Here is a 12,841-nt window from a genome sequence, read left to right as displayed (position 1 = left end):
AACTGAAGTAGTTCAAGCCTTTTATTGTTTTAATATTGATGATTTTGGCATACAGCTCAGGAAAACCCAAAATTCCTATCTAAAAAAATTAGCATATTTCATCCGACCAATAAGAGAAAAGTGTTTTTAATACAAAAAAAGTTAACCTTCAAATAATTATGTTCAGTTATGTACTCAATACTTGGTCGGGAATCCTTTTGCAGAAATGACTGCTTCAATGCGGCGTGGCATGGAGGCAATCAGCCTGTGGCACTGCTGAGGTGTTATGGAGGCCCAGGATGCTTCGATAGCGGCTTTAAGCTCATCCACAAGTGTTGGGTCTTGCGTCTCTCAACTTTCTCTTCACAATATCCCACAGATTCTCTATGGGATTCAGGTCAGGAGAGTTGGCAGACCAATTGAGCACAGTAATGCCATGGTCAGTAAACCATTAACCAGTGGTTTTGGAACTGTGAGCAGGTGCCAGGTCGTGCTAAAAAATGAAATCTTCATCTCCATAAAGCTTTTTAGCAGATCGAAGCATAAAGTGCTCCAAAATCTCCTGATAGCTAGCTGCATTGACCCTGCCCTTGATAAAACACAGTGGACCAACACCAGCAGCTGACATGGCACCCCAGAATATCACTGACTGTGGGTTCTTAACACTGGACTTCAGGCATTTTGGCATTTCCCTCTCCCCAGTCTTCCTCCAGACTCTAGCACCTTGATTTCCGAATGACATGCAAAATTTGCTTTCATCCGAAAAAAGTACTTTGGACCACTGAGCAACAGTCCAGTGCTGCTTCTCTGTAGCCCAGGTCAGGCGCTTCTGCCACTGTTTCTGGTTCAAAAGTGGCTTGACCTGGGGAATGCGGCTCCTGTAGCCCATTTCCTGTACACGGTGGCTCTGGATGTTTCCACTCCAGACTCAGTCCACTGCTTCCGCAGGTCCCTCAAGGTCTGGAATTGGTCCTTCTCCACAATCTTTCTCAGGGTCCGGTCACCTCTTCTCGTTGTGCAGCGTTTTCTGCCACACTTTTTCCTTCTCACAGACTTCCCACTGAGGTGCCTTGATACAGCACTCTGGGAACAGCCTATTCGTTCAGAAATTTCTTTCTGTGTCTTACCCTCTTGCTTGAGGATGTCAATGATGGCCTTCTGGACAGCAGTCAGGTCGGCAGTCTTACCCATGATTGCGGTTTTGAGTAATGAACCAGGCTGGGAGTTTTTAAAAGCCTCAGGAATCTTTTGCAGGTGTTTAGAGTTAATTAGTTGATTCAGATGATTAGGTTGATAGCTCGTTTAGAAAACCTTTTCATGATATGCTAATTTTTTGAGATAGGAAATTGGGGTTTTCATGAGCTGTATGCCCAAATCATCAATATTAAAACAATTAAAAGGCTTGAACTTCTTCAGTTGTGTGTAATGAATCTAAAATATATGAAAGGATAATGTTTATCAGTACATTACAGAAAATAATCAACTTTATCACAATATGCTAATTTTTTTAGAAGGACCTGTATATATATGTATATATATATATATATATATATATATATAATTTGAAGCGCTCGCCCGCCATCTACTGGTCAAAGTTTGCAACGATTTAATTATGGTGAATGTATTTAGGTGAAGAAATGTTTTGTGGGCTCAGTTTTTATTAGCAAATGCATTAAACTTGCATTTATTATTCTGAAATAATTGTGCTTTGTTGTCGTTCGTTTGGTAGTAATGAATTAAGTGTCTAGTGTTTAGTTTTGTACCCGTGTGGTTATATATAAAAGGAATTTATTTATGTACACGTTGACATTGTTTTTTTGGATAATGTGCCTCTGCTGTGTGTGGCTGTGGGGCCGCGAGTTAATTACTGACAGCTGCGTCTCAAATTTAAAATGGCTGCTACACCTCTACCTGCAGTACCACATTCGACCACCAAGAGGCGACGTAATACTGTGAATTTTAAATAATGGGAAAAACAGACAAATAACACGTTTATAAATTCCTGTTAACAGTTCATATGTTTGTAAATCGGTTAAAAGTGCGTTTGTAGTACAAAAGATATTCTTATTTTATTCCTGTTTGTTCGGTTGCCATGTATTGACGTTTTCAGTTCTTTAACATGTACTGATGTGACTTAAGTGTTTAATAAACTATTTAGTAAACAATACAGTAGTTGCCGACCTCAGGTGGTGTTTATTGAAGGATGTCTCCTCTCGCTGAGCCTCTGTATCACTTCTTGGCCTTTTGGCTAAGATCAATCTGTTCTTATCAGGGGTGCCCGTTATCTTCACTCCTATTTGTACCTTGTATCGAGTCACTGACACAGATCTTAAAAAGGGACGAATGGATTAAAGGACGTGACCTACCAGGTGGACTGACAGCGACTTGCATTTTATTTATGGACGACATAACCCTTTTATGTTTTGACATTTTATTGGTCCAAAGAGCAATGAACTTAACAGACTGGTACAGACAGGCCTCGGGCACGCTAGGCTCAATAGGAGCAAGACCGAGGCCCAGCTCTTTGGGCCTTGGCGTAGTAAGACCGGATAAAATTAAAATAAAAAAAAAAAACTGACATTAAAATTTTAGGCCTTAAATTTGACAAAGAGGGAGGTGGATGGGGAAACTGGACTGACACATTAGGGAAAGTTAGGGACAGAATGAAGGCCAAGGTCTCCCCAACCCCCACCTGTTTTTAGGATCAAAGTTTGTCACCCTCCATATCCAGTATGACTCCATCCAGAGCAAATAAGAGAGCAGCAATGGCAAAGTTCTGGATGAGGTTACACTTGCGAAAAAATTACAGATTTTAAGAATACCTTTAAATACCCCAGTTTCTTTTACCCTGCCTTGAAACTGATATTATAAGACAGTTTTTAAAGAGATACGATGTAGAAAATTGAGATGTCTCTATTTTATCTAATGCAAATAGGCTTGTCTCCATTGTGCAGAACCGGGAGGAAGTGAACCCAGTTCCTGGGCTCACAGTGAGCGAGTCCCAACAAGTTTGGAGGAACACAACCCACCCTGCTCTCCAGAATAAGCACAAGGACCTGGCTTGGCTGGCAGCTCATGAGGTTCTCCTGACCAAGGCCGTGATGCACTCTCGGGGAATGGCGAGAAACCCTATCTGCCCTTGGCTCGGGTGCAGCCAGCTGGGGAGTGCAGCGCTGCGAGGGACCTGTGGTCCGATTCCAGTCCCCTTGTATGTCTGTGCCTGCCGGCAGGAGAGGCCCAGCCGCTGACGTACCGGTTAGCGGTACTAGGGTTGGGCTAAAAGGTTCAGCTGTTGCCAAAAGAAACTGTAGACAGGTCGACTCTCAGCCAACGAGGTGCTGCGACCGTCTACAGTGGCCATTGCACGTTGCCGGGACCCATGTCTGCGAGCTCCCAAAATGTGGGAATCTCGACTGTATAATTTCGGGTAGTGGGGGACTGCGTTCGCTCTCTTCCTTAATATATATTGTACTAAAATAAGAACCTCCTAAGATCACAACCTCCATCAATTAAAGTATCATTAATGGTATCACCACCATTTGGACTACAGTACCTTAATGTCCTGTCTTAAGATTATTTTAATCAAAAAACCCTGTTTAGTTTCTGTGCCACCCATATGTTTCATAAGAGAATGGTTAGTGGTAAAAGCTTAGTATAAAAAGCTTTGTACTAAAAATCTTAGAATTATTAAATTTAAGAATTTGTTCATAGTTCAAGTTAATTTTGTTCACTTTGCCATCGAACAAAATAAAGGCATAAATTTGCCCGAGTCTTTATGAACTGCAAACCATTTTTTTCTTTATTTTTTACAATTTCATTTATTTGTTAGGATTAAGTTTTTTGCTTTAATTGCTTGTCTTGGGGAAGCCTTTTTCGGCAGATTAACATAGTCTCTCAATTATAAAATGGATGCTAAAAACTAAAATGCACCAATATGGAGCTTTCATGGTCTTCTCCAAACTGTTGACAAAAGCCTGTAAGTATGAATTTATTTATAGCACCGGTACACCTTCAACACTAAATTACACATCCTGTTTAATCAGATTAGTGGACACCCACTTTACTGTTGTAGGTCTACAAACAATATAGAAATGTAATTGTCCTAATTAAGCTTTTGGGGTCACTGACACGCAGTTGTCAGTGCAGGAAAGATTGTGAAGGCCAGCTTTGTATCTATAAAACCAAAAATCCTGGAGAGGTGTTGCATGCACCAGTTTTCCCAGAAAAGGGGCAAAGCACAGAACATTAATTTGTACACCTTTCCAGCTGGGTCTGACGAAGACCACAGATCCAGGCAGAAATTAATATGTTGGCCTGTTCGGTTCTTCTAACCTTAGGTATTGTGGTTGACTTGGCTTGGTGTGATGTGTTCATATTTTTATTTTTAAAGTTTAAACTTTAATTAAAAACAGTTGTCTGGAATGTTCTTATTTTCAAGTTGGGAATATAAAGTCACTTACATGTAGAATTCATCTGCCTGCTTTTTGACTGTTCCTCAACCACTCTTTTTGGAATTTGATATAAAATTTGCTCCTGGGCCTGTAATGTATTAGCTAAAGGTCTCGGCATCACTCATAGGAACTGCGTTCAAAGTTAATTTAAAAAAAAAATATTCCTAGCTCAGACAAAAGTTCTTTAAGAAGCTTCCTTCGCACAGGGTGTAGGACTGTGTCCAGGAAAGCGTGCAATGTCACTTTTTACAACACTGCAAGACCTGCAAAAAAGTAGGATGCACATTAAAAATGGAGAAATTCTGTGGCAGTTGAGTTTTATGCATAAACAAAATGTGTGACTCTGCTGCATGATGTTATCTTAATCAGACTGCTTCAATCACAACTGTTAAAAGCCACTATAATAGAGCTGTGTAGTACAGTTATATGTAATATTTTAATGTGTGCGCTATGGATGATTCCCACAACTCCAAGAAAGCAGCATGTTTTTGGTAGTCATGCTGTGAGGAGGGAAAATCTACAGTATAATTCTGAGCATGATCTGCAGTACTGTAAGAGCAGTGTGTGATTGGTTATTTCCAACACGGTCGGCTGTGTCACTGTTTCAAAGATGCATCTTCACGGTTACCAAATAATCAGCATCAGTCACCTTTGCAGACAGCATAGGACATTTTCAATAATGGACCAGTTACATATCGCAACACAACGTAAAAGAAAAAAAAAAAAAAAAAAAAAAAAAAAGGTTGTCAAAACATCTTATAAGCTCCGCGTCATGGTTACCAAGCCGTTTCTCCTAACTTCCTATTCCACAGTCCTAATTCTTGCTTAAAAAAAAAAAAAAAAAAAAAAAAAAAAAGGGAGTACTTTTGAGCTAGGACTATTTTACTAGTTAATTTTATTTTCTAACACATTTCTTTTATTCATATTTCTCTCATGTTTAAGGTCACTGGCAGTCGTGTAAGCATTTCACTAAATATTGTACTGTGTATGTGACAAAATTTGAATATGTTCAATCCTAAATGAACTTTGAGCACGATTTCTACATGTGATTTAAGAAATTGCCAAAAAAACTACTATACAAGGTTGTTACACTAAACTAATTTCAAAGGTTGAGGCTTTAAATGTAAAATTTAGGGGAAAATAATGCAGATAAATGAGCGATTTCTCACATACCATTTTCATCATAATAAATTGAAATGTATTATATGGTACAGTAAGTGCTTGAATGTTTTTTTTTTATTAGACAGTTTAACAACATTTGTGTTTCTAGTGCATACTGTTTGTTGATTTTTTGTTTTCTATAAGGATGCATGTTGCGGCTGGCCCAGCAGGAAAAAACCCTAGAGCAGAAATCTTCCCAGCGTCAAAATGCCAGTGTCTAACACCGTTTGTAATTTACCAACACCTAAACACAATGAGCATAAGGTAGTATAAAACTGTGCTAATTATAAAATGGAAGATACAGTTGTATGTACAACATTTTCCGGACTCAATTATATTTACAGGATTTGGAATTTAGCCAGTTTTTCCTACAACTAGCACTTAATTCAGCCATTGGATCTACTGCAGCCTTTCTCCGTTCTTACTGTGGCGAGTGGTGGTGATGGGCTGGCTCAAACTCAGTCACTCCCCTACTGGTAACAACTGTAGCCAATTACGCCATCTTGGGAAATTCACCCAAGGAAATAACTAACCCCAATTATTAAATTAACTAAGGCACCCAGGGACGTTCACTAAAGATGCAAGAGGCGTGGATTTCGTACATAAACGTTTATTTTCTCACAAACAATCACACACAATATAATCAAGAGTTATGTATAACAGTTTTAATTCGGCAACATCAAGGATATGCTATGCTAAGAATGATAAACATAATAAAACGCACAGTCAAGTTAGAGCTGGAGCTTACCAGTGAATAAGCAGGCTATGAAAGACAAGGGGATGAATATCCAAGCCAGAGTCACCCCAAACACACGTGAATTACATCCACACACAATTCACTGTGACAATCGGCAAAGGTGACCAACACGTACACGGAAAAGGGAAACCCACCCCAATAGTCGCACTGCCACCACTTTTAGCTCACAGCTCTACAAGACAACCATTTAAAAAAATAATAATAATTTAAAAGAGGGAAAGCGACTAACTGTTAAATAAACTTAGACGGAAAATGCATGCGCAACAAGATGGCAAAGCACCCAGTCAACAAAGCAGCAATTAAACAATATGGCCTATGCTGGTCCAATGACAGTGAAGCAAAACAAATGAATCAATCATGCACAAGCAGCATTCAGGCAAGCAGCAGCGTCCATGCATTTGTCCACAGCACTCACTTCGACCTATAATCCCTAATGGTTAAAATGAAAATTAAACATGCGCTTACAACAGAGGACAATAAAATGTACTAATAACGTACATACCTGTTCCCAGATGCTGAATGAACAACCCCTAGCAATCCCTGTACAACCAGTAAGGACAGGGAACGAGCCACTTTCCGAGACCAGTAAGGCAATGTTGTTAACAAGGGAACACAACCGTCTAAGTGGAAACTGGGACAAAAAAAAAAAAAACAGAAAGTTGAGCGTGCAGCAAAAGGCATGCGCTCTACACAACGAAGAGTCGATAGGAAGAGATTTCACTACTGAAGAATCAGGAGAAACCTAAAATTTCAATTAAATGAAAACCATTCCCAAAAATATAAATAATAAATGGCAAACAGTACTCATACCTGAGGCAGAAGCGGAAGTCAGACGCGCAACGAAACGATGTGCACAGGAGAGTCCACAGAACCACTGTAGAAGATAAATTGAGTCTACAAGCCGATTTAAGCAAGTGCCCCTGTCCATAAGCATAGAAAAGAGATCGCAAAAAGCATTCATACCGGATGTGAAAGGGAAGGTCAGACGCACCATAAAAAAAGAAAACGGTTAAAGGAAACATTTAGGTGAGTACCACGGCCCATAAGCCTAGCTAAGCGATTGCGAGGAGCATTCTTACCTGTGGCAAGACCGGAAGTCAGGTACACAACTAAAAGGAGGCGGGCATTCTACATGAAAGGCTCTCCCGCTACCTTTATAACAGCCCACCGGCAAGCGGATTGGCTAGCGTCTGGAGTAATCTCAGACACGAACCCAGTGTTGCCAATTTAGCGACTTTGTCGCTTTATTTAGCGACTTTTCAAATCCCTCTAGCGACATTTTTTTTTAAAAAGCGACTAGCGACAAATCTGGTGACTTTTTCTTGTGTTACTGGAGACTTTTGGAGACTCTGATGTGTCTGTACTGACTCTTCTCAACTTGCCACAGCAGCTGCCGCCGCCGGCCCCTCCCCCGTCCCAAAGCACTCACAGACAGGCCTGTTCTCTCGCAGGAGATTTGACTCAAACAGCCTCATTACTTACCTCATCCACTGTGTGTGTGCTTCTCTGTGACTTTAGCATAAACATACTGTATAGCTCGCTAGTTCATCATGTCTCAGTCAAAACTATACTCTCAGAAATTCAGAAAGGAGTGGGAATCAAATCCTGAATTCAACGGATGGTTGAAGCCTTTTATTGGAGATAATACACGGGCATACTGTCTGTATTGCAAGACTGATTTTTATGCCAAACTTTGCGATATAAAAAAACATATGTCAACTCAGAAACATACACAAAAGGCAAAGCCTTACAATAGTTTCACACAAAACAAACTGCCATTTATGGTTAAAAAAAATGACTCTTCAAAAAAACCTGAAGTCACCATGGCATTAGTTATCGCTGAACACTGTTCTATGCTGGCATGTGATCACATTGGAGAAGCATGTAAAGCTGCTTTTTCACACTTGTGCAGCGTGCATTATGCAAATTACGTGATGACGTCATCTAGCGACTTCTACGACAGCCAATAGCTACTTTCCTTACTGACGAGTTGGCAACACTGCACGAACCAGGTGACCCGGAAGTCATCCAACCAAGCGTATGGCAGTATATAAAACTGTACAGCCTGTCGTGAAACATATAGTCAGTATTTCCTCACCTTTATTGTTATTACTGTCTTCAACAAATCTCACTGCTTATTCAAATGTTTATTCTGTAGCAATTGATCCACAGAAAAGCTTTAAACTAAAAATGTTTCACAATGTGTCCCTAAATGAAGGGAGGCTCAAAATCAAAAGTACCAGTCAGTATCTGGTGTGGCCACCAGCTGCTTGAAGTACTGCAGTGCATCTCCTCCTCATGGACTGCCTATTGCGGACAGTCTGAGCACTGATGGAGGGATTGTGTGTTCCTGGTGTGACTCGGGCAGTTGTTGTGGCCATCCTGTACCTGTCACGCAGGTGTGATATTCGGATGTACCGATCCTGTGCAGGTGTTGTTACACGTGGTCTTCCACTGCGAGGATGATCAGCTGTCCTTCCTGTCTCAGGCGTCTCTCAGTGCGGACATGGCAATTTATTGCCCTAGCCCAGTGGTTCTCAAAGTGTGGGGCGCGCCCCCCTAGTGGGGAATACAGACATGACAGGTGGGGCGCAATGAACGGGAGGGAATTAGTGTAAAATAATATGAAAGTACCTTTTCTAATTCATGCTTTTCTTTATTGACAATGAACATCGGACACTCGAAATTAAACAATCACACGCAAAGAAATGGATCATTAATACAAGTAAATTAAAATAACATCAGAGAAAAAGTGGAACCATAGCGCAACAATAACGGTTTAACGTCGGCATGTTAATTGCAGAGGAACGATATATAAGGAAACATTCGGTAATATGTATGTAATTTCATTTATTCCAATGTGTATGCTGATGTTTCTGTATTTTTTCAGGCAGTACTAGTCTGGCATTTCTAGTTTCCAGTGTGGCAACAAAGTTGCTTTTTGATCCTTCAGGCGCTGAACAGAAGGGAAGATCAATATCGTTCTACGCTTTTTGTTGGTGTGCAGCATTTTGAGATGATCCCTAAATCATTCGTTGCGCCGTAGAGAATAATGGTGTTTATGCTTTTAAACATGTATAATTTAAGGCGGATGTAGCTGAAAGACAATGTAGAGAGGAAATATATTTGGGTATCTTATTCACGAGTTTATTTACGCAGCTATTGAATTCGGAGATGCGAATATAAAACTAACTTTACCGCCGTCACAAACAGGTGTTATTCGCTAAAGTGCCCCCCTGCCACGGATTGCCAAGACCCCTCCCCCCTCCCCCAACACATACACACGTAATCTCTATCAATTATTATATTAGGACATTCAAAGGTTTATTATTATCAAATATATTATTACTATTATAATTAACCCTAGGCACGTGGCAGCCGTCGAGACGATTAATACAAATCCCCCAAAATGATTATTTTATGGCACATTTATTTTGCAGGGGTTTTTCAATGTACAAATAACAAATTATTTATCACAAATTACACTAAATAAATATTGTTTGTGGTAAAAAATTATAGGAAACGATTTTTATTATAAAATAAGCAATATAAAAATATACATGTTGTATATGAAAAAAAATATATAATTTATATATTTTTCCCCTATACAACATTTTTTATATTGCTTATTTTATAATTAAATTAGTTCGTTATAATTTGTAAACCATAAACCTATGAATTTATGTTCTAATATATTATTTGAAAGAGATTATGTAGGGGAGGCAATCCGTGGCGGGGGGGGGGGGGGGGGGGCATTTTAGAGCATAACACGGGGTCAGTAGCGTACTGTATGTAGTGAGCATAATAACGTCAATGGATAAATTTGTTACATGGACCACAAAAAAAACAAAAAAGCAGGTGATTGAGCATCATCAGCCTAATCAGCCAAAAAGCCTATGATGAAGCCTATATGTTGCGCTTGGATTCATGGTGGTGATGGTGAGGGCAGAGGAGAGACTGGTGTGTGTTTTGTGGCAGCAGACAGCATGAGACCCAACAAAGTAGGAAGACACTTAGAGACAACACACCCCAGTCACGTTAATAAGCCACTCGACTTCTTTGAAAGAAAGCTCTTTTTTTTTTTCAATTTGCACGTGTATTTTATCTGTTTTGAACTTGCCATTATTTGATCTTATTGGTTTAGAAATTGATATTTCAATAAATTGTACACTTGGCCGTTTTCATTATCATTTTGTTGACAAGTGGGGCTTGAAAATTCGCCCACCCCCTTAAGTGGGGAATGACAGAAAATGTTTGAGAACCACTGCCCTAGCCACATCAGCAGGCCTCCCTGCAGCATGCTTAATGCACGTTCACGCAGATGAGCAGGGACCCTGGGCATCTTTCTTTGGGTGTTTTTCACAGTCGGTAGACAAGTCTCTTTAGTGTCCTGCATTTTTAGAACTGTGACCTTAAATGCCTACTTTCTGTAAGCTGTTAAGGTCTTAACGACCATTCCACAGGTGCATGTTAATTAATTGATTATGGTTAATTAAACATGCATGGAGAACATTGTTTAAACCCTTTACAATGAAGATCTGTAAAGTTATTTGGATTTTTACAACATTATTGTTGAAATACACAGTCCTAGAAAAGGGATGTTTTTTTTTTTGCTGAGTATATATGTTCTTCCACCTTGAGGGTGTTCATACAATTTACAAATAATCTAACCTTATATAACATACCCCATCCCATTCATAAGCAGGACATTGCTAGAGGCTTACACTTTAACACAACTTTCTGTAAATATAGGATCTCACTATATTTACAATTTGATAACAATATTGAATCTTCCTGTTGTTCTTATACTGTATCCTTAGATAGAATCTAAAATATTTTATACTTAACATATCAGAGACAGTTTTTCTTGAATTTGTTTGATTGCCTTTTCTACACAGAAGATCTTTGGGCATCAAATGCAAAGAATTGAAAGCTCTCTACTTGGAAAGAATGGTTATAAAGTCTACATGAGCTAATCAATGATTACAATTACTGTACTCAGTGTCATAACTGTCCTGTCATTATTAAAACCTGCCAGGACTGTGTTAAACTATCAACTCTGCAGACGAAATGTGAACTCTGCAGACAGAAAAAAATGACCAGTCTGAGACCACCTAAGCACCTAAAGTTGCATCATAAAAAAATGAACGCATAAATCATAGTTATGTTTAATAGTGAAATAAATATTTTCAATTGAACTAAACAAAAATTAATGAATAACTCTCAGAATTCCGACTAAACAATTGTTTGGCCCTAAGGAAACCACTGGGTAGTTGCTTGTTTTATGGTTAACTGCGGAGACTGAAACAAACTTTGGTCCTTTGTTGTTGTTCTGATCAATTTAATATGGAATCTGCAACATTCAGCCATAACATGAACACCACCACTAGGTGAATTAAATAGTATCAAGTATATACACCAGTTGTACCCTGGTGTACGACCACACAGACCTGAAGATGTTTGTCAGGTCTGTCAGCAAATTTGGCAAAACAATTCCAGTGAGCAGCTCAAATGCCTTGTGAAAAAGGTCACACTCAAGGCCCAGGAAACATTTCTGCTCAGTGGGTACAAGTAGGGAACTGAACATAAAATAAGAGATATAAAGAGTAATGACTGGATCACACATTTCCTTTTGTTATAAGTATACCAACTTCATGGGCATACCTGAAATCATATTTGGAGTCTTTTGGAATTTGTATTGGCTGTTGCTTCAAGGCAGATGTGTAGCAGAGCACATCCCCATGCGGATCGTTTGATACATGCCACTCTATACATGTTCAAGTCTGGTGGATCCTGGATGCACTCCAGGTATCACTGCTGGCTTGCCCATATCTTATTAATGCCTTTTTTTAAATATACAGATAGTACATACAGTGTACACATGTACATGAAGTGTATTCTGTTCACTTTGCATAGTACACTAGTTGTAGTACTGATGAAGCAAGAACTCTTGCTTGTGGTCTTTTATTTACCAGGTGTTGAAGAGACTCACTTCACTTTCATCCAGCCCAGTGGGACCTTTCAGCTCATCAGTGGCCAGGTGCATTTTTTTTTATCAAAGGTGATTAAAATGCATAGATTTGTTGTGGAATCATGCTTACTACTTGATGTGTCCCGCGTTATTTGCAACAAGCCAGAGGAAAGCTGCATTTTTCATATTGGCCAAATGGCACTACCAGAATTTCCAGCCACAGCTAACACAATGGTGCAAGGTGTTGGTCTTTACATGGGCCAGACAATGGAGCATGCACAAACATATGGTGGACTGGTATTCTTGCAGAGGTTCGGGAAAGACCATCCTTTTTTTAGTATGTAGTAGGCTGTAGTTCAGTTATAGCAAAATGAAATAACTTCTACAAGAAGTTACAGAGCCATTTATTTTAAAAATAAAATACTGGTTTCAAATGTGTACATTTAGAAAGAGCTATATAACTATAGGCTAAAAAACACTTCTGAGCGCAGACATTTCTGGCTGACTGTCTGGATACAGTAC

The 12,841-nt window shown here is 39.4% G+C and overlaps 1 long non-coding RNA gene across 1 annotated transcript; it reads right to left on the bottom strand.

Annotated features, from left to right (window-relative positions):
* Positions 1–6,570: 6,570 nt before the first annotated feature.
* LOC128531267 (uncharacterized) lies at positions 6,571–7,447 on the bottom strand. The gene is made up of 3 exons (XR_008361180.1): positions 7,159–7,447; positions 6,851–6,979; positions 6,571–6,778 (listed from the first exon to the last, which is right to left on the bottom strand). It is a non-coding gene; the product is annotated as an uncharacterized LOC128531267 (long non-coding RNA).
* Between the last annotated feature and the right edge of the window lie 5,394 nt (positions 7,448–12,841).

The sequence above is a fragment of the Clarias gariepinus genome, chromosome 1 (genome assembly GCF_024256425.1).
Source record: "Clarias gariepinus isolate MV-2021 ecotype Netherlands chromosome 1, CGAR_prim_01v2, whole genome shotgun sequence".
Lineage (NCBI taxonomy): Eukaryota > Metazoa > Chordata > Actinopteri > Siluriformes > Clariidae > Clarias > Clarias gariepinus.
The sequence above is the reverse complement of the archived record's forward strand: the minus strand, read 5'-3'. Positions and strand labels throughout refer to the sequence as shown.